General features: G+C 49.6%; 1 protein-coding gene and 1 long non-coding RNA gene across 3 annotated transcripts in view; one reads left to right on the top strand and one right to left on the bottom strand.

Annotated features, from left to right (window-relative positions):
- The window catches only part of LOC140218513 (uncharacterized), a 255,473-nt gene that overhangs the window by 222,417 nt on the left and 19,701 nt on the right, over positions 1-13,355 (bottom strand). The window lies entirely within an intron of this gene.
- LOC126531150 (uncharacterized) overlaps positions 1-13,355 on the top strand; it is a 225,817-nt gene that overhangs the window by 202,018 nt on the left and 10,444 nt on the right. The gene's annotated exons all lie outside the window — the stretch shown is intronic.

Raw genomic sequence — 13,355 nt, 5'->3', positions numbered from 1 at the left:
TCGATGAGAGCTGATGCGGGAACACCTTCGACAGTCACAGAAAGCATGTTGGCCGGGCGAACAGGAGGAATTTTTGAAGACCGATAAGAAGCAGTTTCCCCTCCAAAAACTGCAACAGTCAGTTTTCCGAGTGCTGGTCGACAAAATGGGAAGTGGGACGAAGTGGTGATGTAGAGCGCCGGTAAGGGGATGATATATATATATATATATATATATATATATATTTGTGCGTGTGCGCGTGTGTGTGCGATCACTTGTAAGTTTTACAGATTTTCTTTACAAAATAAACTTTTTTTACACTTTAGACACTCCGAATGCTAACGCATTACAAAATGTCAGCATATCGAGTCAGATCATTGATTCAGGACGCATATTGATTACAGAGTATATAAGGTAATTCCTGAGGCACTACCGTAGGAGCGTTAAAAGTGTGAAATCTCCACTGGGATTGCAGGTAGCGATCGAAAATAGGAACTTGACAACCAATCATTGCACCCACCCACCCATCCATCCATTCTTCAAATTTCTTTCTTTCTCCTGTGCCCTAAGTCAACAAGAGACTGACCCCCGGATTTTACGTAATTTTATTTCATGCTAATAATTAAACCTGTAATACCCAAACGCAGTTCCACATCAAGAAAAATTAAAACAACTTTCTTTCACCTTTATTCGTGGCACTGGCGAGTACATTTCTTGAAGAAAAAAAAAACTGTGAAATGCCATTTGTGTTGTAACTTAATAAGTACAGTAATCAATTAGTAATTGGTTTGCTTAGCTATTCAAAACTAATAACTCTCTTCATCATATCGAAAACGCTACTATAGACTAAGTTTCCTGTGCTTAAATCACGATTTTGAGCAGTCGAAGGAACCACGCCTGGCAAGCTGTGAAAGGTAAATCAGTATTTGTTGTTTTGTTAGAAGCGAAGCTTTTGTTTGCGAACATCGCCGGATTTTCGTGACCGTGGGAGCTGCGCGGCTCTTTTGTCGCCGCATAGGCCAAGCACTTACAGTGGAGGAGGCGCAGGGCCTCCCCCACTGCGTTCCTTGCTCCACCACGATATGGCTCTGGTTTCCGCGCATACGCGAAGACCAGAGCAGGCTAAATGAACATCAAGCAGGCTAGGTGACTATTTGTCATCGCCCAATTTCAAAGGGGATGCCAGTAAATCATCATAATCATCATCATCCGCTGCAGCAGGGGCGCCGGCCGTGCGGCGGAGAGACACAAAAAGAACCAAAAAGCTCGCCTTCGCGCATCCGCTGCTGCACGGTAATGAGGAAGTAAACGCTTCTTTCGGGTAGAATCGATTCGAATTGCGTTACGTACGTATGCGCATGCTTGCCTCTGACACCATGATGCGTTCAAAGCGTCCGTCATACTCGCTAGTAGTCAACAACTACGCTTTGCGAAAGGCTCCATAAAATTGGTGTGCGCCCGTGCTTGGGTTTTCGTGTGTGTGTGTGTGTGTGTGCGCGTGCGTGCGTGCGTGAGCTCGTCTTTCTACTCTTAAGTTATGCACTAACATAAAGCTTCGCTTATATAGATTCCAACTCCTTGGATCTGTTGCATTTCCTTTCTTTCTTTCTTTCTTTCTTTCTTTCTTTCTTTCTTTCTTTCTTTCTTTCTCTCTTTCTTTCTTCCTTTCTCTCTTTCTTTCTCTCTTTCTCCCTTTCTTTCTCTCTTTCTCCCTTTCTTTCCTTCCTTCCTTCCTTCCTTCCTTTCTTTCTTTCTTTCTTTCTTGCTGCACTACGGCAGCGCAGTACAATAAACTGGACATACAAAGACACTTAACAGTGCATCTCGATTATTTTTTCCGCAGTTCTATTGTTTATGGGCAGCACTTCCCTTCAGCACCTTACCAGTCGAGTTCATGGCACACACGCGAAGCGCAATCAAAAGCCAGAAAATGCTTCCAGAACACGGAACCGTGCCAAGCGAACTTCAAGAAGAGGCCACGAGGAGTACTAAAAAAAGTCCTGTCCTGGCCCGTTGTCTTCACGGGAAGGCTGGCAGAGCTCTGCCGCTATCCTTTCGTGCATGGCTGCAAAGCCACCCGCCGTTGCGCAAATACGAGAATTGCGTATCTAGCAAGCAGGACTCGCACGTATATGGCACGTGCACAGGCGATGCAAGATGTTGGCTAAGGGAGCGGGTGTCCGAGGACGAAAAAGCAAAGGAAGAGGGGGATAAACGCGCGGCTAGAGAAATTTATCCCCGCATAACTTATTTCCGCCACCGCGTCCCGGCAACGCAGCAGCATCCAGTACACAAGAAAGAAGCCGGGAATGCTTATAGTATAGGGGCCTTGGATGCGGGGAGGGGGTGAAGACGGTTTAACCGAAATCGCGGTGAGCGACTTATGTGATCGCGTGCAGGTTTTGCGGCGCTTTCGCGCCGCGAAACATAAATATACCGCGTCGCCGCTCGCTACGAGGGCCGCATTGCCGAGTGCCCTGTGGCGAGCCGCTCGCTCTGTGAACCCCGACGTCCCAAGCACCGCCGCAGGCACCGCGCAGCAACGGACATGCACGCGGAGCTGCGCGTCTCGCCAGTTCTGTGCAGTATTCAAGACGCTAACAGGGAGACTGCAAGAACACAATCAGTCTTAAAACACTTCCCCGCTACAGCCGCGCTTTCAAAGATTCACGCTGACTTGCAAGTGGTGTCTTCGAATTCTTGTAAACTGGTGGACGATTCGTCTCCGAGACGGCATTTCGTGACATCCTGATTCAATCTGCCCACCCTCGCGGGGACGAAGGTCAGTTATTTGTCGGTAGGACGTGATTATTATAAAGCTTGGGAACGAGGTAATTTGAAGGCGTTTCGTCAGCTCACCCTGTACGACCTGTGATTTCGCGCTGATCGCAAGTTATCGCGTCTGCGTGCTTGCTTCTCAAGCGCGGTTTGTCAACGCTCAGCCTTAACCTCCGCAGCGCTGCACCGAATTACCACGCCGCCACCGTAGATGCTGCATAGCGCTTCCCGGAAAGAGCCAGCCCGCAAGCGTGCAGATCCTCTCGGAAACGCGCGCCGCGCGGCGGCGTAATTCTGCGTGGCTGGCACGGGTTAAGGGCGACAAGAAACTACGCCTAAGAGGAAAAGGCTGCGGTCGGGGATATGAGTGGTTGTTGGCAGCGGAAGCATTGGCGGACGCAAAACGGAAACAAAAAAAGAAGGTTACATTCTCGGGCGCTGCGTCCGTGTAGGAAACATCGCTTTATTTACGGCCCTCCGTTGGGCGAGTGGGCCGCGGCGTCTCTTGCCTCTTGGAGGATATTGGTTACGGCTGATAAGCTGCAGGCGGATCTGCGCTTGGGCGCGCTCGCGCGCAACGTCCGATAGTCCAAGCTCCGTGGAATGGTGTTAGCGTCGGACAGGTGCGCGGTATAATCGTTAACCTCTGTGGGTGGCGGATTGCCGGCCGTCGAACAGCCGTCCCTGGTAGAACATTAACCGCAGGAAGTTCCTTCAGACTTATGTTCTTGGCATGGCTCTGTTTTTGTAGGACATATTATGCAAACAAGTTATAACCACGGAATTGACGATTACGCTGCACGGAGAGAGCTCGCCGCTATATGGCTCACGAACTGTTGTCGAATTCGCAGTTTTCTGATGTGGTGTGCAGCGATAAAAAGACGGAAGTGTGAACTACAAATAAATCTAAGGTAGATGGTGTTGTTAAAATTAGGCGACAAATAGATATTTCGGCAATAAACGGAATATATATATATATATATATATATATATATATAGATATGATGTCACAGTCGGTAATGTGGAAAGAAGACGACGCTGATGGTCGTCTTGGAGACGACGAAGAAGTGTTTATCAGTATCGATGCACTACGCTTGTTGGCTCAGCCATTAAAAGCCACCTGTAAATAGACAAACGCTTCTTCCTTCCCGTAACAATATGTATATATATATATATATATATATATATATATATATATATATATATATATATATATATATATATAGGGAGAGAGAGAGAGAGAGAGAGAATTGAGGTGCGAAAGGCAGGGATGTTAACCGCGGTTAACCTCCCTGCCTTTCGCATCTCAGATAGATACCCAGTTTAATACTAAAATATAAATGACCAATGGTATATTAGACTCAAATAATGCGGACAAATGCACGCAAAGCTTAACTTACGGCGCCGTATGATTAAATGCAATAAGGAAATTACGAAATTGGCGACTTTTAGATGAGATTGGCTGAGATAGAAGAGAGGTAACTAATGATTCAATCTCATTCCGTATCCCCACATGTAGACACGTAGCCTTATATTTATTTTTTATTTATTTGTACCTAATGCAGTCCTGTTGGGCTTTGGCAGGAGTGGACAAGAAATTGAAAACACACACACGCACACACACAGAGAGACAGACAGAATCTCAATTATGCGAAATAACTAAACCCGGCAATGTACAAAATGACTACTAAATGACACGAAACTGCAAGACAGCGAAACAAACTTGGGTAAACGGCAAAATCATATGCTGAAGATGCCTAGTTTGCTATACTGTGCTAGAACATTAAGGAATATATACAATGACAATGACCGAGTTGTACCAAGTAGTGAATTCCAGTTAAGTAATTAAGGTAACAATCGATTGTGCATGCAAAAACCTATTTAAGTATTTCGGTACGTATGCAGAAAGTATTCAGTTACAACTGCAATACCAAGGACATTCGGGACTCTAAATTATTTAACATGCAGAACGCTTCTGCTAATAAAAATATAACAAATTATTGTATTTAGTAGAAAGTGACAAAAAGAAAAAGGAGTTACTAAAATCCGTGAATTTTAACGTCAGTGTGAATTCTGGTCTGCCTAGCGCTTCGTAATTATACATACATCGGCTAAAGTCCTCATACCGCGCGCGGGGGGTATAATTATTTTATGCCTCTCAACTTTAGCAGACTTGAAACGCTTCTTATAATTCTTTTTCTTCTCTTGCGGTTCTTCCGAGACTCCGCAACTTCCATGATTTAGTGGCTCAGCGATAAACAACATTTATCGAACCCCGAGGCCACCAGCTCCAAGGGCTCAAGTGACCTCGACGTTATCCCTGTTATTCTTTGGCATGCTCGCTCTTCGCGTGCACTCCGTGCCAGTGAACTCGGTACATCGTCACACGCACGCGCGCGCACGCCCCCGAAAGTCTCTGTTGATATAATGTAGCCGTAAATGTCATAACTTGCTTCACGAACAAGCTCGCCTTTGACGGACACGAGTTCGCGTTGCGGCATTCCCCGACGTCAAACATAACGTAAATCATCGACCCTGCGCCGTATAAGGAAAGAGGCGCGCTCGGCTAAAAGGGTTGGTGCAAGCCCGAGCTGCTCCTCTTGCTTCAACACCCGCTTCGAAACCGCGTCGGCGGGCGAAGGAGGACGGCGCGTTCTCGCTACGCGCATGCGAAACAAAAACTCGACAGAGATAAGCGTGAAACCCAACCCGTTGTGCAGAGGCGTCGCCGACTGAGAGCAGGCCGCGTCTCGTCCGAGCTGCACATCCGGTCACTTCTTCGCGATGCCATCTGGAGCAGCGTGTCTGCAGGTTTGGCTCAAAAAAACCGTGGCGCCCTCTCAGCCCGACGCTCGCACCCAATGCTGCTCGCCACCCGAAACAAGAGCGGTCCCCTGTTGCAAGCTTTCTTCGCGTATATCGCGCCGCCCGTATGCTTTTGAGCAAAAGCGTAAATATTTCCTCCCGCTACGCGCGCGCGTGCGCGATTGCGCCTGCCTGGGGGCGATACAGCCAGTTTCCTGTTTGTATCAAGGAGAGGGCAGTTTTATGCGAGTCGTCAACTTCAATCTCCCGCTTCGGCTGCTTCTCGTCTGACTCCCGCCTGGTTTCTTTTCTTTTCATTGTGGTGGTTCTTCTATTACGCCATCTTCTGCCCTGGAAAGGAACTCACGTTGTCCATTTCAATATTTGTCTATGTTAGGCGCATGACTGTCGCCGACGAACATCAGTCATTCGTTTGTCTGCCCGATATGCACTCACTCATGCAGTTGTGTCCTCGGAGAACCTCGACAAGCTTCCTCTACTCTTATCTGTTCGTGTTCCCTGCAGTTCTATGCGCTCCGACTGGCAGTAATAAGTCAGACTCGTGCTACATACGTCAGTACCTCATCCTTTCAATCTTGCATCCCCTCCCTCATGCAGAGTATCATGTAAGCGATTTTACACACGCCGGCTGAAATCTGCGTTCCAATAGCTCTCTCTCACACACACACACACACGCACGCTTGCACGCACGCACACACACACACACACACACACACACACACACACACACACACACACACACACACACACACACACACACACACACGTTAATAAATCCATGAAGAAATTATTTCTGATCAGTAAGCGTTCATAGAGATCCCGTGGGCTTATACACGAAATTCCGCGCCCTAACTACAGCTAGATCCGTGGTGGCCACTCATTTTTTTCCTGTCCTGGCCACGTGATCGTCCTTTTGTGTTTGGTAAGATGTCTTAATAGGCAAGAAGAGCTATGGCCAGCTTGCTGAATTTTGTACTGCGCACCTCTTCTGAAGCAAAAGGAAAAATAAATTACAGTAAATCAGTCGCTTCACGCACTGTGCACATACGATGAAAAAAAAAAATATGTAAGCACTGTGGCCATGCAAAGGCTTGTGCAACTGATGGACGGAACGTATGCAGAGCGAAACATCACCATCTCTGTCTAGCCAGCATCTACGACGGTGCCAAAGTCTCCCACAGCTCCTGCACACTTTGGAAATGGACCATAAATCAGGAATCTCGCGTCCTTCCTTCCCTACCCTCTCATGCCGACGCCGCGCGTACGGCGATCGAGTCCTGTGTAGGCAACAGCGGTATTTTATTGACTTTTTTTTTTTTCGTCCGCTAAATGACCGTCTCGACGGAGTAATCCCTCGTGACGCCCGCAGCAAGAGAGGCGTAATGCGTGCATAAAAGCCTCTTCTTCCGACGCCGCCGACGCGACGTCACAGCACTGAACGTGTGCGCGAGAGAGCTAGCCCTGTGTGCGAGCCGATGGGGATTACGGCTCGGCAGCGTGCCGAGCACAGGCGCGGCGCAATTTCGTGTTTGCATCTTTCGTGATTCGTTAGGCCTGGGAGAGAGACGTCGGCGTACGCGGCGCATCTGCAGTTTTCGCTGCGTGTCTCTCTCGTATACCTGCAGATCGCACGTGAGCTATGCATTCTCTCCTTGCATATAGCTGCGGTGGCTTTCACAGTACGGTGACATAATCTCTGCACAGAGTGTCTTCATCACGGCCCCGCAAGCGCGAAGAAACACCGTTTTGTCTCGGTCTCTGCAGTCGTATGCGCGCTTGTCTTTCCGTCGAGTTCACCGCTTCTACCTTCTCGAGCACGGTAAGTTAGACGACGCTGCGTTGTCTGGCCCCTTGTGCAACGTCGTTGTAGCCTATCGCATCACCTCGTCTCGGTTCGCCGTGACTATCGACGGCGGCGTCGCAGTGAAAACTGCCATTAAGCACGAACTCAGGTGTACCGAGGGTCAAGTGCATTGCTCTTGTCGTCTTGGACGCGACCGTCTGGACATAGGGCGATTTGATCCGTCTGGCGATTTTGAGTACTTACGTGCTGATGGAGTGTGCACACTGTGCCCGCCTCGACGTCTAGACTAATCTGAAGTGTATGCGGGTCAGATGATCAACTGGAATATACCCATAATAGGTCAATAAAGTTTACGAACTGCGCTTGTTGTAAGAGGTCTACGGACGAGAAGTAGAGCATTTGTCAAAAGTTACTAGACCATTGACCGCGCGGCAAGAGTTCGCTGTCGGTACATGCGAAGTATTTACTCGCCTCGAATTCCCAACGCTTCAAAGGTCCACAGGGCGCGAATGCCAGTGGAGCCATGTGCTTGCGTTGCAGCAGCTGTTCTCACGCGACGAAGGCTTTTGTGATCACTTGACAGTGCGGTACCTCAAGAACCGGACAGGTGACAGGCTGCTGTTACTTCCACCGATTATTATTTGTATTTCTATTGCTTGACTAATGCCGTACTCTCTGCCGAACTGCTGTTGTGCTGCTTTGTGTACAAAGCGGGTCGGAACGGCCCAGTTGTCTCGCGTTCTCAATTTTCCTGGCCATCGCGCAGTATTGGGAATACATTTAACCTCAATTACTCAACGCTAGAGGAGCCATACACAAACCGAGATGTCGCGCAGTTGATCATATTTAGAGCTCAGATGACCCCAGGAAACGCGAGGTTCAGAAACCTCCGTTCCCGTTCCTTTTGCTGCATCATAATTGTAAGCAAACAAAGTCGGCAGGTATCCAATCTTTGGCTGTTGTAAAACAATCGCATGCTTATTATCCTGCCATTGTCCAGACCCTGTTCTCTCGTTAGTGGGCGCTTATCAGAACCATGCGTATGCGCCGCAGAGGTGCTTTCGAAACTACCGCTCAAAGCACCCAAGGCATCGTCGGCGTTGCGTATGTACAGAAACCGCACGGCGAGCACGATGAACGGCTCGTCGCAGCTACGAACAGCGGGTGAAATACGCGCTGGCTTTCACCTCCACCTACCAACACCCCCGTGACCTCCCTTTACTCTCTCCCTCTCTACCCAGCAGTCTGTCCTGCGACGAAGCTTAAGAAACAGTGTTTAGTTTCATCCGCCGCTGGAAGGAACTATATAACACTTTACGTCATGGATTCTGCGAAACAGTTACCCCATGCGCGCCGTCTGGCGGAGCTCGAAGCTGTGTATATACGTGCCGATGCACCTTTGTACAAGAGAGCGGCGGCACCAGTTTCCCTTCTCAGCTGGAAACGTACCAAAAGCAGACGATGAGAAACGAGTGGACTGCTTTTTTTTTTTTTTTTTGAAGAAAGATAAAAACTACAAGCAGAAGAGCAGGGTACGTGAAGAAGGCTGTGACAAGGCGTGAAAGGGAAGACGCTGCTGCCGATGGAAAGCTACAGCCGCTAATGCGCTCATACAACACGTCTCGGACGTCGCACGCTTCTGAGCGATACGAACTGAACCGTATCCCCGCTTTTGAACGTACGAAGGAAAAAAGAAAAGAAATGAAAAAGAGGCAGAAGTTAAAGGTGGCATTAAGAGAAAGTGCGCAATACGCGGATAGTGCCGAGCAGGATCCGGACCGACGCACTTCTGGGCGCCGTAAACGGACGACGGACACGTACGTCCTTTGACCCTTGACACGTACAGTTATATATTTATACACATCCTTCTGGATTAGTGATGTGTTCTTCCTTTCTTTTTTCTTCGGCAGAAACGGAGATCTGCGGAACCCGAGAATTGTTGAGTGGTATAACATCCGTTTCTCGCCGCCGCGAGTTAAACGCTTCGCCGTATGTTTGATGTACTCGTTTCCTCGAAGACACGCTGCTGTGCCCGCTCCTCTATGGGTAGGCCTCTCGGACGTGCTGATACCTTTTCACTTCACGCAGTTTTCTGCATTAACCTTTGCAGTCCTTCTGATCAGGCTTAACCCGCCAAAATCTGCTGATAGCGCAATACTATTTAGTGTGTGTGCGTTTTCTTTAACGTTTTTCTCTCTGTCCTATTTCTAACCCCTATCCCCATCCCCAGTAGCAAACCGGAGACTGATATCTGGTTAACCTCCCTGCCTTTCCTCTTTATCTTTCTCTCTCTCTCTAAAGTGCCATTCACATTCAGCGGAAGCGAAAGATCTTTAAAAAATATATATTTTTTTTACTGGTTCTTCTGCGGCCATTAATATTCTTGGCAACAAACTTAACGAATTGCAGTGTCGTGCTCGCGGCGAGCAGAATGTCGTAGAACAACGCCCGTGTGAATACCGATGAGATTTTAGTCTTCAAACGCTTTTCGTCGTTCTTCCTCGTGCACGGAAGCCCACATTTTTTTGTATATTTTCCCTGTATGGATGCGTTACGTGCAGCAGTTGTCAGTTTTTCATGCCCTCCACTTATCCGTTCCATCAAAACTGCAACGGCGTTATCTGCCTCCTTCAACGTCAGAGAGGATATGAAGGTCGCGTTTGATGTGACATGTATTATTTCAGGTGGGATATCCCCGGCTGCAGGTCCGAGTTGGCAATCCCACCTTAGCGTCTCTTTCGAGAGCACAAAGATGTGTCTGGCCAGCACAGGCACACAAGCCCGGAACAAGAGCGCTAGAGCAACGAAATCGAACATGACTCACATTCCCAGGAAAACGCTTCGTACAAATCTTGTATCAGGAGAGTAAACGGCACTTCGCGAGTTCATTAAACTGCTTAGATAGTAAACAAAATAAAGATAATAAAATGATTAATTTTTCTGGAAGAAAGTAAGAGGTGCTTGACTGCGTAGGAACAGAAACCATGCGGTAAGATCAATCAACCGCGACGGTAAGGAAGGAAAAAAAAAATAAGAAAGATAGTTTTCCCTTTCTCGTCCGTTTCTTGCGCGAGGCGAGTGTTGTTTCTCGCCGCTCTCTTTCTCATACCTATATGCGCTTTGTTCAATGCAGGGTAGCAAACAGGACGTGCGTCTGACTGGACTCCCTGCTCTCTCTCTCTCTCTCTCTCTGTTTTCTATTCTCGCACGCACGTGTGCATAAGACCACGCCGCCCTCCGCGTTCGGCGCGACCGCACGCCGAGCGATGCGACGCCGAAGGGGCCCCGGTAAATCATGCGCGCAACACAGGCTCGCCTCCCCGCCGGCATGGTTGCGCCGCCAGGGGAATTACGGCCCGCCGCCCGCCGTCGCGGAGGCGTCTCGACGGCGCTCTTTGATGTGGCCGGCGGCAGGCACCGAACATCTAGGGGAGGCCGATCCCCCTTCGACTGTTGGCCGTTCTTTCCGTGCTGAAACAGATAGGAATAGATCCCCGCCACCTTCTTTCTGCGTGATGTACCGGAAAGGTTTACTCTGCAGAGGTGGCGCCCTCGCAGCATTAGTGGAGGACTGCACCCCATGTTTTATTTTGCAACGGCTCTGCGCTGAAAGATGTCTTTCTCTTTGTGCTCAGTGCCTCGCAGGAAGTGTGATATCGGCCTTGGCATTGAATGATTCCAGGCTCCCAGCTGCTGACACACGGGAAGGCTGCAACATAGCAGCGAATGGCACTATGACGCTTCGGCTACGTGTATCTGTGCCCCGTCAGTTCGAGCTCTTGCGTCGCCTTCCACGCGTGACTCGGTCTTCACGTGAGACGAGCGTGGCACCTGACAAGACACGGACGCCCGCATCTCTAACGGAAAGGGCTCATTAGCTGGCAGCAGACATCGTAACCTTTGCTCACGTGTACCGTTCTACACCTGCTGCTCAGCAAGCGGAAATGTGACGCCGCTACCGATGATACCCGCCTTTGCGACTGAAAGCGTGCGCGAACGTTCTGACAAAGGTTCCGGTATACCAGCTGCTGACAATGCCAATGGCCGTACAACCTTTAAAAATGCTACGAACGCGCGCTTTGACGACAACCATCTAGGAGATCTCTGCGACTGCTTATTTGTCCAACCCGTATTGAGACTTCCTCCAACGGCGGCTATGCATTCAGGCTGTTTACTCTGCACAAACCGCTGGTTCGGCTCAATGCACTGCTCTCGGATGGCGTGTTGACTTTTACACGAGGATAGGGCTTGCCGGGGTTGTGTCTGTAGCGGAGGTTCCTTGCAAGCCATCGCCACGTGACCCGTTTCTAGGACGGCACTCTTGCACGTGCCTCGCACTGCTTCGCCTTTGGAAGAGCGGAGATAAAAGAACGCGAACTCTCTCGGACCACGGAAATCTCGGCGCGCCAGCAGTGCCATCAGCCGTCGCCGCCACCTCAGTCACGTTCTGGTGCCTTTAGTCCCTCGCACAGGTTTCAGCGCATTTGCGTGGCGCAACGTTTATTACTACGAGCGTGCAGCCAGCGGATTCCTCTTTTTTCTCCCATGCCACTCTGCATTGGCCTCTGCTTCTCGCCTGACTCGCGACGTGGTCCGTGTTGTGCATTGTTCTTCTTTTTATGGGTGCGGGAGGATGTAATGTTCCCTGGGGCATCCACGGGCCGCGAACGTGGCGTACACCACTGCCTACATGTGTGCAGACGACGGGACGTGCAGTGCCATTCCCTATTGAACGGCGCGGCACCACAAAGGGGCAACAACGTGGAAAACGCCGCGGCATTTAGCGCAGTAAAAATCGTTTCCCGGGGAATCTCTCCTCGCGGCTCGTCTGTCACGTACCTTCGTCAGAAACTGTGGTGAGGAGAAAAAAGAAAAAGAAAATGCCACAATAACAAGGAAGAGGAGGAGAACACGTGGCACCCTCGAGTAGCTAAAGAATCTCGCTTGTTCTACTTCTGAAAGCGAGGGATACGAATTGCGCGGGGGGGATGAAATAAAGAAAAAGAACAAGAGAGAGAGAGAGAAGAAAAAGGGATCACGTGGGCGCCTGTAACTGTCTCTGGCTTCTTTCTGTTTCTACCCAGGAGTAAACGTGCGGGCCTTTTGTACTCGTTTAGCGTTCGCTTCGGAGAAATACGAGCTGGCGCGCGCGTTAATAAACAACCCGCGAAGAACAGATCGAACACGCATTCCCCGCTAAGTAGCCGTAAAAGCACAATAGGCGACGCCCAAGAGAAACAAAAGCAAACTGCTGGCCAACTGCAGCTCGGGCAACTATGCCCTCTTAATTTCCGTCATTCGTGGCGTGCCGTAAAGCGTTCGGGGCTCCCGTAAATGTTGCCGAGCGCATGAAGTGTTGCAGGCTCTAGAAACGAGCTCACATCGAGGCACGAGCTCTCCGCGTATTCCGCCCCTTTTGAGCAAGCTACCGCGCCATGTAGATATTCGGCGACGCAATAATGACAACAATGGTCTGCGATATAGTTAAATCGCACCCACTGCTGGCCGTTCCTGCTCCAGAATGTCACTCAGCGGTGACTGCAAAAACAATATAAAAAGCAATCAAACGTAACAAGCACCTTCCTTTTGTCTGTGTCTTGTGTTGCGCTGTCACGAATCCTAACCAACTTGCCCAACTTGCCGTCTTGATGCAGTAAAAAGCACTGTGGTGAACAAACAGTTCGGGGCCAAATTCACAAAGCGTTTAGCAGGTGCGGACTGCTCGCTGGCTCGATGCCTCGGCCGATATGTCTATTATCGCCCGCTATTTGTACAGACGCTGTCGGAACACCGTCCTGACCGACGGAAGGCAGTGAAGACGCATTTGCGCCTTCCGAAGATGACTGGCCTGTACGAACATTTTTGACTGCAAGGTGCTGTCCGCGCACATGCACACATTCACTGCATTCCTTTCCCTCTCCCTCTTTTTATTCCCTTGTTGCTCTCCCCCAGTGTAGCGTACCCAACC

This window comes from Dermacentor andersoni, chromosome 5 (assembly GCF_023375885.2).
Source record: "Dermacentor andersoni chromosome 5, qqDerAnde1_hic_scaffold, whole genome shotgun sequence".
Lineage (NCBI taxonomy): Eukaryota > Metazoa > Arthropoda > Arachnida > Ixodida > Ixodidae > Dermacentor > Dermacentor andersoni.
This window is presented reverse-complemented; position numbering and strand designations above follow the sequence as displayed.